The following is a 12,776-nucleotide window of genomic DNA, read 5'->3' on the forward strand; positions in this document are numbered from 1 at the left end:
AGATTTTCTCATTACTGTAGAGGCACAGCGACACTCAGCAACCAGGCCACACACCGAGAGAGAGAGCAGTCTGACGGGAGACTTTATTCAGGAAGGCAGGTCAGGGAGAGAAGAGAGAGGGAAGAGATGCAGAGAGAACAAAGAAAGGAAGGTCCTTGTATTGTTTTAGGGCTGGGCTATTGCTTATTCATGAGGAGTGGGCTACTTTTAACCTATCACAGGCCAGGTTGCCCTTTATGGGTTCAGTCCTGCAGAAATTTAGGTTTAACTCCTCCGGACCCGACCGCTGTGGCCTTGCCAGGAGGGAAACTAAAGACAAGAGCATGAGGTCATTTTAAGAGGCAAGAAGAACAGAACCTGTGATGGCAGCGGGTGTCAGGTCCCTAACAATTATCCTAACCAAGGTAATAATTCAGTATTCTAGGCATTTTATCATGGCTAAGCCAATGAGAAATTGTTGTAGGAATCATGGATAGAATTTTCACGAAAGCACCAGATAGCCCTCTTTACCACCATAGGAGGACAGCCTGTCAGTGAATAAGGCTAAGACAAAGATGTAGAAAAATTAGCTCCTAAAAACATTGGTTGAACTACTACATCAGCTATGCTTTAAAACTCATTTCTTGGATATCCCATTAGCTTTAACTTAATGGAATTTTCACTAGCTTCAACTTTCCTTTCAGTTTCTCCTTTTTTTTTTTTTTTAATTTTGGCTTGGTTTAATTTCAAATTTTGCAAAAAGTGTCCTGCTAAAACAAATGTAATAAGGAAGGCAAAGATCTATGGAATCCCAAAGGAAGCTTACTTATTTCATTTCTGAGTAATGGGTTCAGAAAAATTCAAATAAGGTAAATCTTAATAGAACATGTCTTTGAAGAAGAAATTAGTTCAATAGGGAGGGAAGAGAAAAAATATTGGGAAGGCATGGAAAGAGAGAGTATGGCATATTTACAAAACTACAAGTTGTATATAGCCAGGTCTTGGAATGCCCATGAAGATAGGAATGCAAAGTAGGCAGGAACCAGATCATGCAAAGCCTTAGGCTTGGGTTTTATCTCGAAGTAGGTGAGGTATTAGTGATTTGTGTATTCAAAAGTTTATAGTGATGGTATTAGAGAGTAGCAGGTGCAAGATGCTGAAACTATCAGAGGTCTAGTGAGGCACTGATAGGAATCTAGATAGAAAGTAAAAATAGTCCCTAAAATATTTTTTTGGCGGGGAACCGGGGATTGAACTTGGGTCCTTGCGCTTGCGAGGCAGGCCACCGAACTGCTGAGCTAAATCCCCATCCCCCTAAAGTAATATTTTTAAATCCTTAAAAATAGCATTGGCAAGACTGAAAACTCAATGGATATGGGAAGTGAAAATGAAAGGACTCTGACCTTCCTTTCAATTTGAACAACTGGGTGATGCCATTTGGCAAAAATAGAACACAGAGGCTAAGCGGGATCGTGGAGCCTCCAGATGAATATAGATCGCCACTCCAGAAGCAAATCTCAGCACAGAGGTCAGAATGCCATGAGGGAAGAGTAGTAGTTGAGTCCCTGAACAAGGAAGGAATGATCAGGATACGTACATATGGTTCGTGGTGGAACATCGAGTTTTAAGTGATAAATCTCCAAAATATGCAAAAAGGAATCACAGGTGGAAAGAGAACAGAAAGACAGTGTGGTTCACAGAAGTCCAAGTGGGGCTTTAAGAAGGAAGTGGTACAGAGTGCTGAGATGCACAGTGCCAAGGAAATCAAGTAAATGCCTGAAAATTTTCCACTGGGTTTGGAAAATGGCTGCTCATTAGTGACTGTAATTAAAACCATATCAGTGGAAGTTTTGAGGGAAAAAGCCTGAGCACTATGGCTTTGGAAGAATGTAAGAGTAAGTAAATTGAAGAAACATGTGAAAACTACTGGACCAAGAGGATTTCTTTTTTAAAGATGGAAAATGACTGTTCAGAAGCAAGAAACAGAACTGGGGAGCACAGAAGAGAACGGTCTGTCTATCTCTGTCTGCCAGTCTCTGTCTCATTCTCAAATTTCAGTGAAAGAGTCTCAAGCTTGTTAAATGCTGAAGAGCAAGAGCTGAGTGAAAAGCAGCACTGATGAATGGATCTGAATGGCAAAACAAATTTCCGAGGGTAGGCGAAGAGATTAATCTTGGACGCAAAGAAGTTTCTCTGTTGTATTATTGTAAAAACGCGTAAGAAGTCAATGCACAGCCAAATACACACGGCAAGTGAAGGTAACAAGTTGAGTGTTGCACTGGATTTCAAGGTGAAGCAGCGCTTTTATTTAGTGCTAGGTAACCATGGTAAACTTGAAAGAAGAGCTTTTTTTCTCCTTCATTTCAAAGTAAGAATGTTGTAAGGAATATAAATGAGATACTTGACACTTGAAATGACTTATAGAAATTAAATAATGACAGGAATAAAATTATTAAAAGAGGGTATAAGATATTTCTTACGTTATAAATACTGCAACTTCCAGGACTAATGAAATTACTAAAAAATTTAGACACTCATTCTAATTAGAAACTAAGCAGAAGAATGAAACCTGAGTAGTGAAATTCACATAAGTAATTAGACTTCTAAAGCATAGCAAAATAACAATGGAAGCAACAAAAATCTTGACCATGATAAAAATTTCTGAAATATTTAAGTTCTGACTTTGCCCAAATATTTTTAGGAGTCAATAGATAAGTGCATACAAAAAGTGTTTAAATATCTGAAGATGGGTATAGAAAGGGAACTTTCTGTTTGACTCCAAAGTTAAGAAAATTGTCGATCGCATTACATGGGCAAAAGTGAAGGCAGTGCTCATTTGTTTCTTTCATATTATCTACGCTATTCGTGTAGATTTTCTCCCTCAAAGTATGATTGGGGTTATTGGTTCAAAATGCAATTTGGAAATGTATTTTGGTCTTTGTGTGATGTAAAAGGAGTGCACTATTGATTGCCTCTGAAACATTCCTTAAAAAATTATCTCTTTGGATGAATGTGATATGTATGTAGTATAGCTTTGAAAGCATTGCCAGCTTGATCAGCAATTGTATTCATTTCTGGTCATGACAAATGACCATTGCCTGTTAAAAATTATCAGACATCCCTAATTAGAAATGTGTGTTCTCAATGGGGATATTCAGAAAAATGCAATCTTGTCTTAGTTGGCATTTCCTAAGAAGGGTATATCCAAGTAATTCTTTGAATCATAACTGGACTAAAGCTGATTTTTAGCTCAGTTTCTACTTTCATGAGTAGGTACTAATTTGCTTAAATTGCTGGTTCTGGTATGATTGTTCAAATCAGTTTTTATTTAATAGTCATATTTCCTATTGATTCTATTTTTAAAATGTTTATTGAAAATTTTTAAACTATGTAATTCATAAACACATGGTCAACCATGCATGTATGCATATGAGTAGGTATATCAAATCTACAAAAATAGGGAGAAAATATTATTTATAGATCTACTGTATTGTTATAACATAAATGGTCATATATTTTGTTTTGAAACTTGCTTTTTTATTTACTATTTTATCATAAACATAGTTTCATGTTATTACATTATTATTTTTAATGAATACTTGGTATTCTATGGCATATATATGCTACAAAATAATCACTCTTCTGCATTATGTACACTCTTACACATTAAACATTAATGAACACTCTTAAAAGAGTGCAAGATCATATTAGCTAGATCTTATTGTGACTATTGCTATATTTTATTGTCATTATTATTAACATACTGTAGACGAGAACACTGAGTGTCAGAAAGATTAAGTTACTGGAACAAGATCACATGATTGGAGGAAGTAGCAGAATTGGAATTTGAGACTTAACTTTTACAAGAGGCAACAGCAGTTCTTTGTAAGTACCTTGTGTTCAGTGAAAACAAAAAATTACAAGAGCAAAGAGAAACAAAAAGACAAAGAAGCCTAACCTTCCTGTGCTGTGGAGCGCTGAGACAAAAACAACTGTGTGGTAGAGCCAGGAAAATATTTTATTTTATCTAGTCACTATGTCCCTGAGAGCAAAATGAAGTGCATGTAAAATAAAAATCTGGAAGTTCTGTCAGACAAGACAGAGGACAGTATTTGGATCTTGCCAGGATTTGGCAAGAATGAGAGAGTTGATTTGATTTGGGAGAAGTAGAAAAGTTTGGGAAAGTTTCATGGGAAATCATGAGGGAATCGGACTGGATGAGCAAGGATAGATTTCCGGCAACAGAGCAGGAGAAGCTGAACTTGGCTGGACCTGCAGTGGGAGAGGCGAGCATTAGCCAGTGCAGAGGTTGGGATGGGAGACACTCTGCAGGCCAAGACAAGCAGATGATATGCAGATGATATGCTTCGAATGAGCTGCTTCGGGGAAAATTACTTCATATAAAACAATATATTTTTAGAAAGTTGTAGTTTCTGAATTTCATACAAATTGGCTATTTAGGATTGAGTTGCTTGGGATAGGGACTATATCCTGGTGCTTTGTGCAATCCTGCTGTTTGGCAGGTGATGCACGCATTACAGACAACCAGGCCTCTCCCAAGGCAGAATGTGTGGTAAAGGAAGTGTCGGCAGTCCCTGAAAGAGGGAAGTGGTCAACTGATAGAAAGCAGCTTGGAACTTGGGCAATACAAAGTCGCTGTCACAGAAAACTCCCAATGCGTTTTCATTTTCAAATTACGACTTACAGGATTGCACAAGCACAATCTCAGAAGACTTCCAAGCAAACAGCCTTGATTCCCACTGCCTTTGCCTCCCTGGGCACGTTCCAGACACTTTCAGATCCCGTCTCCTGAAACAGAGGAAGCATTTCATTGTGAAAATCTGGCTTTTTGTCAATGAACGAGAAAAATTGCATGCACTTTAATTCATGTATGCAACATTATGTGACAAATGCATCTCTCATATAGTAGTGATTGAAAGTTTTTTAAAAAAGTATTTCCCCTTGGGCTTAAATAGTTATTCATTGACTTATTGCTAATGAGCTTATTCATCCTCTAATTTATTAATGATATACTGAGAGATGTCAGCTTGCCATGTCCCTGTTCTCTGTCAGAAATAGCCAAGCTTGCCCTGATTTGTATGAGCAAAGCCATATAGGCTTTAATGATTTTCATTATAGAAATTCCAGTAGACATTAAAGTATAAATGACAAGTAAATTCTTTACACTTCAGTTTATATTATGCACCATAAAATAACAGTGAATCAATAATATAAGAATAAATTCCAGCAAAATTGAATCAGACAAGCAATGTTGCAATGCTCACAAGAGGATTGGTGCTGCTTGATGTGCCACAAACCCTTTTGTAATGCACAGGCTATAAAACTGCTAACTTCTTGCAGGGAGGTGCAGAGTCTCCTGGCGGGGGGTGGGTGTCTATCCAGCAGCAATGCATGAGTGGCTTAAATTCCACCTCTGCTGGCTCTGTAACCTTAGGCACAGAGATAACTCAACCACTTTGGACTTCAGTTTCTACAACTGGAAATTGGGAACAGTAACAGATGCTACAGAATTGGGTTATGAGGTGATGCCTGAGGAATGAAACACACAGAAAATCAGTACACCGTAGTTACCCGTACTATATACCAGCCTGAGATGTCATTTGGCATACAGCCCGTTCTTTATACAGTTTGGCTTGCCTTATCTTCCATTGTCACAGTTGCAGATTCAATGAACCCCAGATTTAAAAATATGAGTATGTTAAATGTGTACAGATGTTTCACTCCCTTGTCATTATTCATTAACCAATATAATTTAGAATTGTTAACATTGCATTTGCATTGCATTAGTTATTATAGGTAATTCATAAATGAAGTAGTATATGAAAGATAGGCAGAGGTTATATGCAAACACTACACCATTTTATATGGAGGATATGAGGGCATCCGTGGATTTTAGTGTCCGAGACAGTTCCTGGAAGCAATCATCCAAGAACATTTTGGGAAGAACGTAATTTACTTTTACTTTGCTTAAACCAGTTATCTTGTTGAGGCCGACTTGCATTTCCCAGAATTACTTTTTCTGTATATTTCTGGTTACAGTAGGCTGCAAGAGACATTCTTAAGTAAGGTTTAGGGGACGGAAGTGAAATGACAGTTGTTTTGTAATTCTTACCTACTGTCATGTATATACTGGCTCAAACAATATGTGTCAGGCAGTGGCTGGGCCTACCACTCCTCAGCCATCCTTTGGATGCTCTTACAGCTGCTCAGACTCTGGGGATAGATATGTTTCTGTAGGTCCATGGTGATCCATCCTGACTTTTCCAGGAAGCCCTCACCACTAATGGCTGAAACAACAAAAACGGGCGCAAGTTTCATCCCATAATTTTTCTTTCTTTTCTTTCTGACTGCTTGTCTCATGGATTTTAAGCCTTGCATCATGGGTTGGATGGAGAATGTCCCTGAAAGGCCTCCGTGTACATAGGCAGGGCTTTCTGAATCGGGATTGGGAGGGCCCTGCTGTCGCTGACTTGTTGGAGGTGAAGCCTGTTTGGGCGAGGTAGGTCACTGACGGGGGCCTTCGCGTGGAAGACTGTGTCTCCCCGCCCAGCTCCCCGGTTCTCTCTCCACTCACTGGCCCTCTTGACATGAGCATTTTTGTTCCACCCAGGCTTTTCCACTTTGCCACTTCTGCTGTGTGAGCCTGCTGAACGCGGTCTGGACTGAAACTTCATCAAGGGGAACTAGTGCATGTACACAACACATCTTAACTCTTTCTCCTCCTTTCTCTCCCCTCCGCCCTCCATTTCTTGGTCCCCTTCCCTTTTGCAAAAGATCTGTCTCCCTGTTCTGCTGTTATCTGTCCCAGCCATATCTCATTACTCCAGCCATTCTTTAATGACTGTAAAGTATTGTTGAAGGTGTGCTGTTTGCTAGGCAGGGAATTGTTGCTGAGTATATGAAAACAACCACTGTTTCTTCCCTGAAAGAGCTGAATGGGGAGGGAAGCAAACAAAAACTAGCTTTGACAGTACAGAGTGATGGCATCATGGAGAAGCTGTGCACAGTGTAGGAAGCTATCAACTCAGTGGGGAGCTGGAGACTTACTATGCTTGGACATTAAGATCTAGGGAGTAGGCTATAACATGGGCAGGGTCTTCTGGATGGGGGAAATGGATATGAAGTTCTGGAAGTATAAAGAAACACAGTATATTTGGGATAATGCATCACAGAGGCTCAGAAATTTTAAAGTCGGGTAAGAGCTGAGCTAGTCACAGCTATGCAATTATCTAAACTCTGTAGGTGGCTGACATTTTGTTTGAGAGAATGCAGACTGGGCATGGAAAGAAGACAAAGACAGGCAAGGACAGCAGTCTGGGAGGCCACAAGGCTTTGCAAGGTGAAAGGAAGGACAGTATGATAACAAACATAAGGAGATGTCAGAGAAGGTCCAGGAGAGAGTTAGGTTTTGAAATCAAGGGAGAAAAAAGAATGTGATCAGGGCTGGGATGTAGCTCAGTGGCGCCACGCCGGCCTGGCAAGTGCAAGGTCCTGAGTTTGATACCCAGAACCACAAAAAAATAAATAAATGTGACCCAAAGTGGCAAATGCTGAAACCAATTGAAAGCAAATAAAATAATGCCTGTGAAGGGAATTCATAGGCAGTCAAGGACTTTTCTAAGTGAACTTTTGATAGAATGAAAGACATGAAAGAGAGGGCCCGAATGCTCGCTGAGGGAGCAGAGCTGGTAACTCTTCCATGAAACTGGACTGTGAGGATAAAGAGAAGAGCACGGGATCCAACGTGACTGTATTTGTTGAAGGAGAAAAGAGTACCAAAGGAAAAGGAGAGGAGCATATGATCAAAAAGAGCAAATTGGAGATGAAGCATTTACGTAAAGAAGCCAAACTGAAGAATACAGGCCCTGAAGATGACTTACCTTGCTACAGGAACATTCTTTTCACCTCAAAATTTACTAATCACTCTTAAACACAAATCTGAGTTTGTAGCTCTCCTTATGGAGGTGTAAAATTTTTCATAACTTCTAAGGCTTATGGTATAAGGGATATCCAATAAGCTGTGTTATCAGTCCTCTGAATGTTTCTTTTTGTTGATTTAACCCATCTACTGCCATGTGATTTTCAGTGTCTCCTATTGGATGAGTTTACATCCCCAGGCCATTACATTTGGCTTTGTCACGTGACTTGCATTGGCCAACAACTATGAGCAGATATTTATTCCTATACAATAGAAGCTTTAAGAACTATTACATGTAACCTCAATTTCATGATATGAGAATCTAAGTCCCAAATAGGGGTTAACCCTTCATCATATAAGAGTCATATAAGAGGAAGATGTGGAACAAAGCCATGGAAGATACCTGCAGGCATTGGTAAGTAACAGGAGGAAAATGTAATACTTGTCAGCCACCGAGACTTTTGGCTTGGTTGTTTGCCACTTGAGCAAAGAAGCTTAATATAAAATCTGGCAACTGGTTTGAAACATTGCCATTACAAAGTATCTAAATAAGGGGAGGACGAGACTCAGAATATATTTAACATTGATCACATTTGCAAATTTTTGGATATAAAATAATCATTTGCATTTTTATAGCTTTCTCTTGGCCATTTAGTTCTGTGACTACTAAGTTTGCATTATTATATTGCATAAAGAGAGAAGTTTATCCCAATTTCTTAAATAGATTTTTACTTCAGACCTTTTAAGTAGTGACATTTCAACATGACCATTGTTTAGGTTGCCATGGTATAGTTATTTTCATATCTATTTGGCAACTAAAACATTGTAAAATTTATCTTTTAAGATTACCATGGATTATATGGTTATCAGGACAAAAATTAAAGTTGCTACAGGAACATTCTTTTTCCCTCAAAATTTACTAATCACTCTTAAACACGAATCTTATTTTTGTTTGGCTTTGCTCTTTTTATGTTTACAAAGAAGGTTCTGTCTCTCACACTACATCTGAAAAGTGCTGTGCAGAATCTGGAGTCATGGACTACTTTTTAAAAATTATTGTTTAAAAAAAGTGAAAGGTAAAGATAAACTAAACCTTTCAGGGGTTTGGCAATGTCAGAGCATGTGACATATCAAGTCATGAGGAAGCTTTATTAGGAGAGATAAAAGATGTGATCAGGGAGACTGTGGAATAGACAAGTACATTTGTGAAAAGAGGCATCCAGGGTAGGAGAGCAAGAAGCATCCAAAATTTACAGTGTATTAGAGAATTAAGAACTATTACAGATCTATGTACCTTGCTTCCACTTAAGATTTGGAGAACAACATGAATAAATATCAAAATCTTTATTTTCCTGTTCTTTTTCTTATTTTTTAAGAGTAGGAAAAATTTATGGAGGGAAAGAAAGTTTCTGTCTAAGAGAGACAGAAGGGGGACCAGCAAGTGGGTTGTCTGCTCACCCCGCTTCTCCAGGATGTTTTATACAGCAAAGCCATGTGGTGAGGTGGGTACAAAGTGGGACTAAACTATAAGTCCCAATGGAAATTACAAGGTGGGCATGAGGTGGGGCAAAACCATGACCAACCATTAAGATTACAAATACAGTTGCCCAGACAATATTGATTAAATGGGGGTCATGGATATTTCCTGGAAAGGCTGGGCTAAGACCCTGCCCCCCCGGGTGATCAATATCTCTTTAGAGTATCAATCGCTGATCTTTAAACCAGGGGAAGCACAAGGGTATAGCATTTTATACCAATTCTCTCCTTTTACAATTCTGGCCACAGTGAATCTGTCTTTATTGTCATCCATGTTGGTTCCTTGCTGTGTTGACTCCTTGAGGGCTGGCTACTTGAGGGTGTCCCTGTCTAACTGCTTACAAGATATCTAATGAACTTACCTATGCACCCCTAACCACTGTGAGGGGGTAAAGGACGAAGACAGCTCTGGTTACTCCAGCTGAAGAGGTTCATAGCTGTGATCAGCAGTTCAAATTATTCTACAGAGAGTCTATCTAAAGGCCTCCGGTAGGCACCTGTCATTGTCATCTTGGTAGCTGCACAGCTTTTAAGTCTGGAGGAGACAAAATCAAAGAAAGTTAAGAATGCATGGGCCAGATTATAATACTTACATGTTCATCTTAGTATGGAATAGGCTTTCAGTCAAACACCTCCATCTGGTCACAAGACATTAAATGATATAAAGAAAACTCTTATCTGTTATCCTTTAGTAGGATGCCATCTAAAGAGAACGTACATATTGACCTATAAATGTATCTTAGGAGTTCACAATGTGCAACCTCTAATTCTAGTGTGTGATGTTGTTTTGACTGTTTGGCAACTGAGCATTCTAAGCATGGTGACACATATAACATACATCATATAAGTTTTAAAGAAAACTATTATTTGACCGGTTATCTCATGCTGGCTTGACATGTATCTCTTATCAAAAGTCGCTGGAGTGCAAGAGAAAGGCAGATACCTGAGTCAAAAAGATCATTACCATAAACAGTATCCTAGAAGACTTGTACACCCACAAGGCATGAATATATACACCATGAAATAACAATGACTATCAGTTACAGATAACCTTTTGTCCTTTAATTTTGTTTTGTACCAAGAGCATTTAAAATAAAACCTTTAGGGCTGGGCATTTGGCTTAGTGGTTCTGGCACCTGCCTTGAAAGCACAATGACCTAAATTCGATCCCCAGTACCAACAAACAAACAAACAAATAAACAAAACCTTATTGTTTTCCCATAGAAAATTTAGCCATTTGACTATGACCAATGTATACATATCACAGCAATACGTTTTTTTTCCTCTCACTGAGTTTATTGATACATTTTAGATAAACAGTACAGTTACATTCATCATTGGGATCTTGTACCTTTACATGACAGGTCTTGGTTCTCATTTTTCCCCCTTGTCCCTACCCTCCCTTTACCCCCTTCTACCCTCCCCATTTATAAACACTTTATTTCCAGTTTTTCATTATCTCATTTTTTTCTTTTCCCTCATTACCTTTACCCTACCCTTCCCACTTTCCCTACACCTTTAGCCGTTTTCTTCCTATTTCACATTGTCAATTATATCATTAGGATCTTATGTACTATTATAGTTTTTCACACCAGAGAAACTTATTCAGTACTTACACATGTGTGACTTATTTATTTCACTTAGGAGTATCACAATAATATGTTTAGCAATGTATTTTTCACAAGGCTGTGAAAATTCTTGGGGTCCCCTTTGGGAACAAAGGCTGGAATAAATTTTTTCTAGGCAGTCACTCCTTTATTTACCAAGGGAAGTCCTGTCCAGTAGTTTTTCTAAGCCCAGGGATCTATATTTAATCATCTTATCTAATTTTATATGACCTATGAGATCCAGATCATAATAATTAACACATTTGGACCAATGAAAGATTCCCAAGATATTATATATCAACAATATGTACTATATTTGCAAAACCAATTGATATTATTTGGATCATCTGGCAATCTGGGGGAAATGTGTCCTTAATATTTATCTTAAGCTAACCTGAGTTACTGGCAAACATCTTTAAAAATCTAAAATGCCAAAAGAAAAAAAAGCACAAACAGAACAGCTGTGTGTGTTGTAACAAATTGGACAGACAGACAGAAACACACACACACACACACACAACAACAACAACAACAACAACAACTTTTTATAAACCAGAGTCCACTCAGATTTATTTGGCCAAGTTGAATTATAATAACTTTTATAATTTTTAGGTTTATAATTATAAAAGACTAGTCAGAACTTTGTAGATCAATCAACAGTGATCTCTTGTAATAAAAATCAAAATGAATAAAAGTCTTCTCTATACCTGTAAAATAAAAAACAATTTTAAGATGGGCCCTAAGCTTACAGTTTATCTGATTAAAATACCAAACTACACAGGATTCAAGAGATTCAGGATTAAGCCTAGGCCAGTTTTCTATATGGCCCAGAAATAAGTGAAGGTCAGTTTTACTCTGGAAGATTTCTAAGAAAGGGAAACTCACCATTCTGCAAGTTTTGTCTTGAAATCCAGCAGCCACAGAGGAGGGAAGTGCCTTGAATTAAATACTATTGAGAACTGTGTTATTTTTCAGGGGCAGGCTGTGGAGAAGGGACAAGAAGAGTGCCTTTAAATATGGTGCAATAACTAAATCTTAAACATCAAAAGACATTTAATATCAGGAGCTTTTAATGGTGGATCTGCAATCCTTAGCAAAACACATCTCTAGAGACAAAAGCTATGATTGACTCCAATTGCATTGCAAATCATCAAATCAAATCAATAATCAAAGAACTTGAATGGCTGCTTTTTGCCTCTTGAAAAGAATTAAAGTATTCAAACTCGATTGTTTAAGGCTTTAAAAAATAAATATTTTAAATCTATAATATCTAATTTATGACTTAAATGCTCTACAGGCTGTTGAGCAGCTCTCTGATCTTGTAGAAACATTCCCAAAGCCATGTCTTGCCTTTTATTAACATACAAACTGAAATGGTGTCCTGTACGTAGGCCCTTGAAAGTGCTTATTTGAGCTTCTGGAATGCAGTCTGGAAACCAGGTTCCCAGGTTAAAATATGGCTGTCTTTTGGGTTTGTCTACAGGCTGATAGATGGGTCACACAATCTCACTATATCCTACTATCTTACAAAAGCCTGTAATTTCTAGAAATCTCCTTAGTAGTTTTAGGGTCTTGGGCTGTTGAGGGGAAAGAATTGGTTTAATTCTTAGTTTTTGGGTTCCCTTAGATATAATAAGGCCTAAGTATTTTACCTCAAGGCTGCAAAGTTGTGCCTTAGACCTAGAAACATTTTAACCTTTGTCTGTTAGAAAATT

The 12,776-nt window shown here is 38.2% G+C and overlaps 1 long non-coding RNA gene across 2 annotated transcripts; it reads right to left on the reverse strand.

The window, feature by feature from the left end:
• Nucleotides 1-4,696: 4,696 nt before the first annotated feature.
• On the reverse strand, nt 4,697-11,983 carry LOC104870034. 2 transcript variants are annotated; one of them, XR_782438.1, is made up of 3 exons: nt 11,947-11,983; nt 9,817-9,989; nt 4,697-4,788 (listed from the first exon to the last, which is right to left on the reverse strand). It is a non-coding gene; the product is annotated as an uncharacterized LOC104870034 (long non-coding RNA). The 2 variants fall into 2 exon arrangements; XR_782439.1 differs by lacking the exon at nt 4,697-4,788 and adding an exon at nt 6,118-6,287.
• Nucleotides 11,984-12,776: the final 793 nt, after the last annotated feature.

Source organism: Fukomys damarensis, unplaced genomic scaffold, assembly GCF_012274545.1.
Source record: "Fukomys damarensis isolate Sample0158 unplaced genomic scaffold, DMR_v1.0_HiC HiC_scaffold_11, whole genome shotgun sequence".
In the NCBI taxonomy this organism is placed as follows: domain Eukaryota; kingdom Metazoa; phylum Chordata; class Mammalia; order Rodentia; family Bathyergidae; genus Fukomys; species Fukomys damarensis.